General features: G+C 48.3%; 1 protein-coding gene across 3 annotated transcripts in view; it reads left to right on the top strand.

Annotated features, from left to right (window-relative positions):
• The first annotated feature begins 6042 nt into the window (after window positions 1–6042).
• TMEM184B (transmembrane protein 184B) overlaps window positions 6043–7609 on the top strand; it is a 41717-nt gene continuing 40150 nt past the window's right edge. For all 3 annotated transcript variants that reach the window (XM_073326299.1, XM_073326278.1, XM_073326289.1), the window contains exon 1: window positions 6043–6281. The gene's annotated coding sequence lies outside the window, so the exon portion shown is untranslated. The remainder of the gene's footprint in view (window positions 6282–7609) is intronic.

Raw genomic sequence — 7609 nt, 5'->3', positions numbered from 1 at the left:
TCAAAATCAAATCATTCTGTCGATAATCTGTCAGTTTCTCCCTCCAGCCTGAAAAATGTTGTCATAAATATAAATGTATGGGGAAGGGGAAAGTCCATGTTGTAGTTCCAGACAACTGAGATCCAAATTTGGACCTGGTGTAAGTGGGACTAACTGCTCTTGAAGTTCATTCTTCCATGTCTTCATCTGGTCTCTGTGGTGCTCTCCCTGTGAGTCAATTTTAATATTGAAATATTTTATTTCTAAGTACTGACTCCTACAGTTACACCGTTCTGAATAAACAACCAGATGAGAGTTCAATTTCCTGCTAGTCATAAAACTTTTTAAATTTTTTTTTTTTAAAAATAACAAACCTGGGAATAAATGACTGTCAACTCATGAATCCTTCCAGCTTCATCTGTTAGCCGTGTGAAGACAGCTGCACCTTCAACTTAAAAGCCTGTAATTTGTTGGGCCATGTAGTAGCCTGCTCCGACAGCGTCTGTGCATGGTAGCCATGGAGTGTTAGAACCCATCCCCAAAATCAGGAGACTCACAAGTGTGTTTTGGAACCCCTGTAGCATCCCTCCCTGTGCTTTCCAAGGTAATGGAGTGAAACTTGTCTCCTTCTTTTTCTACCTTCTGTTTCCTGTGGAAGGCCGGTGGGGGCTTAGAAGTAACTTAGCCCTAGACTGCTGCCTTTCTGCGTGTCCTCTATTCCTGAAAACTGAGGCTGTGTGGGGATAATGATATTTGCCTCCCTCAGTGAAGTCCCTTGATCTACCGATGAAAAGCAGTACCTGGACATGTGGTGGTACATCTTGTCTGAATGGCTTGGAGGGCAGTGCCGCAGCTTGGATAATCACAATTCTCATTCTGTGGGGGCACTTCCAATTTTCAGATAATTATTTGGAGAATAAGAATATATCTGTAAAGTTCACCTCTGTCTTGCTGGTGACAAGGACCAATCTTTAAAAGCAGCAGCAGAAAGCACTGTCACTGCACCTCAGTCCTGACGTGGAGCACTTCCTGCTAGTCCAGTCCTGGGGCCCAGCAACGTTTATTTTTTCCCACAGGGATGGATCAAAATGTGTTTATCGCTTGGGTGGAGGATCCTCTTTTCCTACTGTTCTCTTATAACTTTGTCTTTCAGATTTGCCCACTCCCACCTGCTCGTGGAAAGAATTAATCTGACGCAAATGGGAAGGTCTCACTCAGAGGTTGCCGTTCTTAATGTAACTGAAACTTAGAGCAGTGTAATAAATGCTAGTAAATTTTACAGATGTTTAATTAAAATTACCTAGATGTCTGTAGTAGTCACCCGCTGTACAAAAGAGCTGAGAGAGTTCTGTGACAGTAGGGAGCTGAGGGCCAGCTGCTGCCCTGAATTGCTTACCAATTTGCAATTTAAAATCAAAAATAAACACAGCCACAGTATTTGCTTAGGGATCTATCATCCTTGTTAGAGGACTAGGTTAGAACTGGGGTTGTTTGCTCTCGCCAGCAATAAAGCACAGCTAATCAGCTTTGGCTTTTGCCCTGCAATTTGGTGTAAGGGAACAGCTAGGCTGGGTTTGGTTCTCTCTGTTAGTGGAGAACTTGCGGAAAGTGTTAAAGGTTAAGTGCAAAGAAAAAAACGTTTTCTCTTACTGTTTCTGTAAAGATGTAGAATTCCACAGTGGGGTTCTTGTATCCCTCTCTTTGCCGGAAGGACCTTGGTCAGATCCTTAGAGGACGAGAATAGTGGTTTGGCCCAAGGCTGCCCCTGGAGTGAAGCTGCCACTCTCCTAGCTGAGGGCAGAATCATAAAATCATAGAATATCAGGGTTGGAAGGGACCTCTGGAGGTCATCTAGTCCAACCCCCTCCTCAAAGCAGGACCAATCCCCAATTTTTGACCTGAATGGACACCTCAAGGATTGAACTCACAACCCTGGCTTTAGCAGGCCAATGCTCAAACCACTGAGCTATGAGCAGATGCTGAGTCTTTGGTTGTAGTGCAAGAGCTGTGGTTCACGTTGCGGCCTCACAATCTAGGTCCTCCAATAATATCCCCAAGGTCCTCTAGCAAACAGGAAGGAAGACCTGCTATTTCTAACTAAAAATTCACATGTGTGCAGGGAAATCAGGGAGGGCAGGGCTTAGTGGTGAGACAGTATTTATTCCTTTTCTTTGTTATGTATTAAGAGTAAAAACAACTGAAGGTGGCAGGGGAAGGCTAAGATGGCGAGACAGGCAAATGGTCTCCCATTTGTGTAGTAAACTCCAGCACCCACCCTAAGCTAGGTCTATGCTGCTTATGTACTATGTATGTATCTTGTGAACCTTGTAACTGATACTTGTAATCTCTTATAACTCAAGCCTGATCCCAGATGTATAGTACCTTCCTTTTTAACTTGTGTAAACTTGATTTTAAACATTAGCTTTAATTTTTAAAGTTTATTAGGAACATAGGGAACACCACATGAGACCAAACCAATGATCTTTCTAGTCCACTGGCCTGTCTCTGATGATGACAATGCAGACTGCTTCAGAGGAAAATTACTTCCAGTCTCCACACACCTAAAAGGGCAATGTTATATTGCTGAAGTGGAGGAGGTGAGTTTCTTCCTGACATCAGCTGCTCATCAGTGTATGCCATGGAATGGGTGGATTAATAGCCTTTGTAATTGCTATCCTGTCATGTATCATTGCCAATGCTATTCTTAGTCAAAGAAACAACTAATCCTTGTTAGAATCCTACTTCAATAATTTCATGTGGTGGTGAGTTCCACAGGTTTATTATAGGCTAGTAAGGAGTTCCATGAAGTAATTCTATTACTTGATGGTATGTGTAAAGAGCATCTGAAGTAAGTGTGTGTGTGCGTGCACACACACGCACACTATTTACATTCTTTTATAGAAATTGTATACGCTGTCACATCCTTCATGTATGTGTATTTTGATGCCTGTGCTATCCCAGTAATCCAGCAGTAGGTATTCTGATGGATTATTCTGGAAGTAAATCTTCGTTAGATTGGGTGGGGTGGGAAAAGAGAGGATCTATATGCTAAGAGCTTGGGCATGACGTATTGGAAATCCAGTCTCTTTCTGGAGAATCCCAAAACACTTTACACACTTTCTAGACATTAAAACACACACATCTCAAAAGAATCCAACATCTAGGTGATGCTTGATTCAGTTGCACATGCTATAACCAATGCTGATTTCAGACCATGAAGCTAAATGTTCCCTTCCCAAAATCTTCAGGCCCAGCAGCTTGTGCTCTGCTTGTTCCCTCTGCCTTTGATGCTGTAGTGGTTGGGAGACTACTGCATTCTTGCTCTGTGTCCAGCATGGCTGAGTTTCTCTTTAGGTATTTCTTGCACATTCCTTCTCTGGTTGGTGAATATGGAAAAAAAAAATAAAAAAATAGAGGTGCGTGCACCGCCTTATTAAAGATCAGCTAGTTATGTGTGCGTGGATTGGAGGGAGTATTTGGTTAGTGGGGATCCTATTGTCTCTTGAGACACAGCTGTTTTATATTAAAAAAAAAAAATTTGTACAGAGTTAAATTATCTCAAAATACTTTGTCAAAGGGAGAGACATGAACAGAAATAGATAAGGGACCAAACATGTTTTCAGCAGGCGGAGGATGGTGTTGATATCTGGACAAGTTTGGATAAAATAACTCTAGAGGTATTTCGTGTATTGTAGTCTTGGGAGAAGGGTATGCTATCCTTTTAAGAAGTGCCTGTTTACAGCTGAATGGATTAGGAAGGGTACCTCTTAAAATAGGAATTGGTGAACTGGCTCTTTAAGTAGTGGCTGCCTGCTTTTGCAGGGAGAGAGGTACCAAGGTGTAGTCAAATAATAGCTTGGCTGATTCTGGAGAGAGAGAGTTATTGGGGTAACTTCCTTTTATAGTGAAGCCACTGGTGACATCTGGTTGCAGGGTGTACTTAGGGGGATGTCCCTCTTAAGCAGCAGTTGTGGTCATCTGGTTGCCCAGGGCATGAGGAGGAACTGCCTCTTTAAAGATAAAACTTACAAAAAGTTGGGCTTGTACTTTATGAAATATAGAAACTAGAAGGGTTTTTAATTTATCGATTGCTTGTTTTATATTAGAAATTCAGCTCCTGGTCAGGATGGACAATTAACTTGACAGAAGTAGTGCAATGATATCTCAAGAGTTAAGAGTTAAAACAGCTATGATGAGAGGTAGGGAATCTTAGTCAGACTGCTTGAAATTCTTGGCATTTTTGTATTAACCTGTATCTAATTTAGGGCTGTCAAGCGATTTAAAAAAAATTAATCTTGCTTAATCGTGCTATTAATAATAGAATACCATTTATTTAAATAGTTTGGATATTTTCTATATTTTCAAATGTATTAATTTCAGTTACAACACAGAATACAAAGTGTACAGTGCTCACTTTATATTTTTATTACAAATATTTGCACTGTAATAAACCAAAAGAAATAGTATTTTTCACCTAATACAAGTACTGTAGTGAAATCTCTTTGTCATGAAAGTTGAATTTACAAATGTAGAATTATGTGGGTAACTCCACTTAGGGTAGCAGACTGTTTGTATATTGACTCCTTTAGGAATAACAGACCTAATATATCCAGACCGTCCAGAAGAGGGCTGGGGAAAATCCAGTCGTGACAGTACATTGAAATAACCCTGCAACTAGTAACCAAGGTGGCTGGAAACCAGTATGTGACTGGTGGCTTGCAAATAAGCTGCTGGAGTGAGGGCTGCTGGACCTAGGGTGACCAGGTGTCCGGTTTTGTCCTGGTGATGCTTCAACTGGACCACCCACTTGAAAAGGAATCCTGACTGCTCTGGTCAGCATTGCTGACTAGGCCATTGAATGACCAGTTTGCGGTGCCACAGTGGGGCTGGCGGGCTCCCTACTAGTACCGTGCCCCGTGCCGCTGCTCCCAAATCTGGAAGCAGACAGCACGTCCGGCTGCTAGCCTTAGGAGCTGCCAGGGGGGCTGCATGCTGCCCTGCCCTCAGGCACAGCTTCCAGGGGCTGGGCCAGGGCAGGGGAGGAACTAGAGCCACAGGCAAGCACTCAGCAGGCAGCTATTGAGGGGTGCATCTCCTGCTGCTGCCCGGCCCTATGCTCCTCGCGGGGCCTGGGCTCGAGCTGCGGCCTGTGCCCCGCTGTGAACCGCGGCCTGTCGCCCCATCGCTGGCACCCAGGAGTTGGAGGTATGTGTATCCCTGTCGTCCAGTGCTGGGAATGGAGCTGCACCCCCCCCACACCCCCCTCACTGCATCCCTCCCTGTCCCAACCCCCTGCACTCCCATCCCCCTCACTGCACCCCCTCTCCTTCCCTACCCCCTTCCTCACCCTGCTCTTGGCCTTGGCCTCTTTCCCTCCCCCTCCTCTCCCCTCTACCCCCAGCCCCATCTTCTTCCCCCTCCAGCCCACCTACAATTACAATAACTTTCGTGAGCAAAAACCATGAAGCTGGTTATGAAAAATGGGAAGAGGGGAGGGGAAAGAATCCTAAAAAGCTGTGTGAATTTTTTTTTTTTTTAAATGACCCCTTTGGCCTCTTTTGCTGCCCGCTCTCGTGTCCTGCACCAAAGAGAGCCTCGGGGCGGGCCAAGGGGGTCGGGTTCTCTGGCGCGAGAGAGCGGGCAGCCCGGGCTGGCCCAGCGCCGGGGCTGGGGGGGGGATGCTCGGAGCGCGACCTGCAGCCGCGTGAGGCTCCCCTGGGGGGGCAGGGCAGGGGTGGCCCGGCCCAGCCTCCCAGGGGTCGGGCTCGAACCTTGGGATCCTCCTTTACTCGCCCTGGGCGTGTGAACACAAACCCGTCCCGCCTCTGTCAGGAAGGCAGGGGGCCCCATCACTTCGCGCCGCTAGCTGGGGGGCTGTGGGGGGGGGGGTAGCGCAGGGGAACGAGGCGCTGCCCCTTTAAGAGCCCCCGGGTGGGGAGGAGAGGGGAAAGAGAGCGCGGGGAAGGAGGCGCTGCCCCTTTAAGAGCGCGCTGGTTAGGTCATCCTTTCGCTCCGCCCCCCCCGGGCTGGGCGGGGCCTCGCGCGCTCTCTGCGCTTGCGCCGTGTTGCCTCCCCGAGAGACCCGGTTCCCACCTTCCCCCGGGCTGCGGCGCAGACACAGACACGGACGCCGGGCAGCGCCAGGGGCAGCCGGGGACCTACCGGGGGCGCGCGGCCGCGGCATGGGCTCGTGAGGGCCCCTCCCCTCCCTCCCCGCCCCCCCGCCCGAGCGAGCCAGCGAGCGGGACAGAGCGGCCCCGCGGGGCGCGGCGGCGCCGGAGGGAGCTCGGCCCCGCCGCACGGTGAGCCGGGGCGCTGCGGGCGGGACGCGGCGCCGGCTGGCACCATAGGGCACCGGGTAGCACGGGGCTGGGCGCTACGCTGTGGCGGGGCGCTGGGGGGTGTAGAGCGGGGCTGATTGGCACGGGGTAGAGTGGTGTTGCGTGGCACAATCGGGTGCTGGCTGGTAAGCTGCTGGGTAGTACAGGGTGGTGCTGTGTAGCACCGATTGGCATGGTGCTGGGTGGCGCAGGATGGCGTGGTGTGGCATGGTACGGAACAGTACGTGTGAAGTGGTGCTGGGGGCTACAGTGTGGTAGTGGTTGGTGTGGCGCAGGGTGCTGAGTTGCAAAACGTGGTGTTGGATGCTCAGGGGCTGGGTGGCACGGTGTGTGTGGTACTGGGTTGGCCCTGAGTGGCAGCGATTGGCCCGTGGGGTGACCCATGGCGTGGTGCGGGGTGACACTGAATTACATAGCACGGTGCTCTGTGGCACAGCTTGGTTCTGAAATGCACTGAGCTGTGTCTAGAGGCATGGGGCAGTGTGGCATGACCACGCGGAGGGGTCTGTGGAACAGGATGTAAACTGTATTATTAGTCACGTGTATGTTTATATGATGAGTTGTAGATTTAGAAGGTGTGTATTTAGAACAATAAGGGGGCTGTGTATGTATGTAGCTTATGTAGTGTACACTATACAGTGTGAGGTGTGCTTGTGGCATATGGGGGTGATATACAATGTGACAAACATTGGAGAATGCATTGTATGTGTGCTGTCTGGTCTATAGCATGCAGTTAGAGAAACAGTAGTATGGACCTATGGTAATGGTACTCATATTGCCTGTGTAACGTAACAAATCTAGTGGAGCACTACTGTGTTCTTAGGACTTCGGTTCCTGTGTAAGATGAAATTCAGTGCTGGCCGATGCAAGGTGATGTACTTTGGAAGGAATAATTTGAAAAACTCATGTGTTAACTGTAACTCAGGAAAAGGAGCTGAGCACTGTGGACAGCTCCATAAAAACCTCTAGTCTGCATGCAGCAAAACAGGTGTGGGAAGAAGGCAAGCTGGGATAACTAAGAAAAACATTGAAAATGTAGTGCTGGTATAAATCAATATACGTGATCATATGGAATACTAACAAAAGGACACAGTAAAAATAGAGGGGACTCAAGAGAGGAGCAATGAAAATGATGTGTGTGGAGCTGGCTGGAAAAATCAAAACACACTGTGGAGACGGTTCAGTTTCACCAAATTTTCTGCCAGTCGGCCTGTCCAGCTATTCTGCAACCTGCCTAGCAGTGTGGGGAGCCTGGGCTTTCCAGGGTCTATGGCACTGGAGCTGCCTGC

This window comes from Lepidochelys kempii, chromosome 1 (genome assembly GCF_965140285.1).
Source record: "Lepidochelys kempii isolate rLepKem1 chromosome 1, rLepKem1.hap1, whole genome shotgun sequence".
Taxonomy (NCBI): domain Eukaryota; kingdom Metazoa; phylum Chordata; order Testudines; family Cheloniidae; genus Lepidochelys; species Lepidochelys kempii.
Note: the sequence above shows the minus strand (reverse complement) of the source record. Positions and strands in the feature narration are given on the sequence as shown.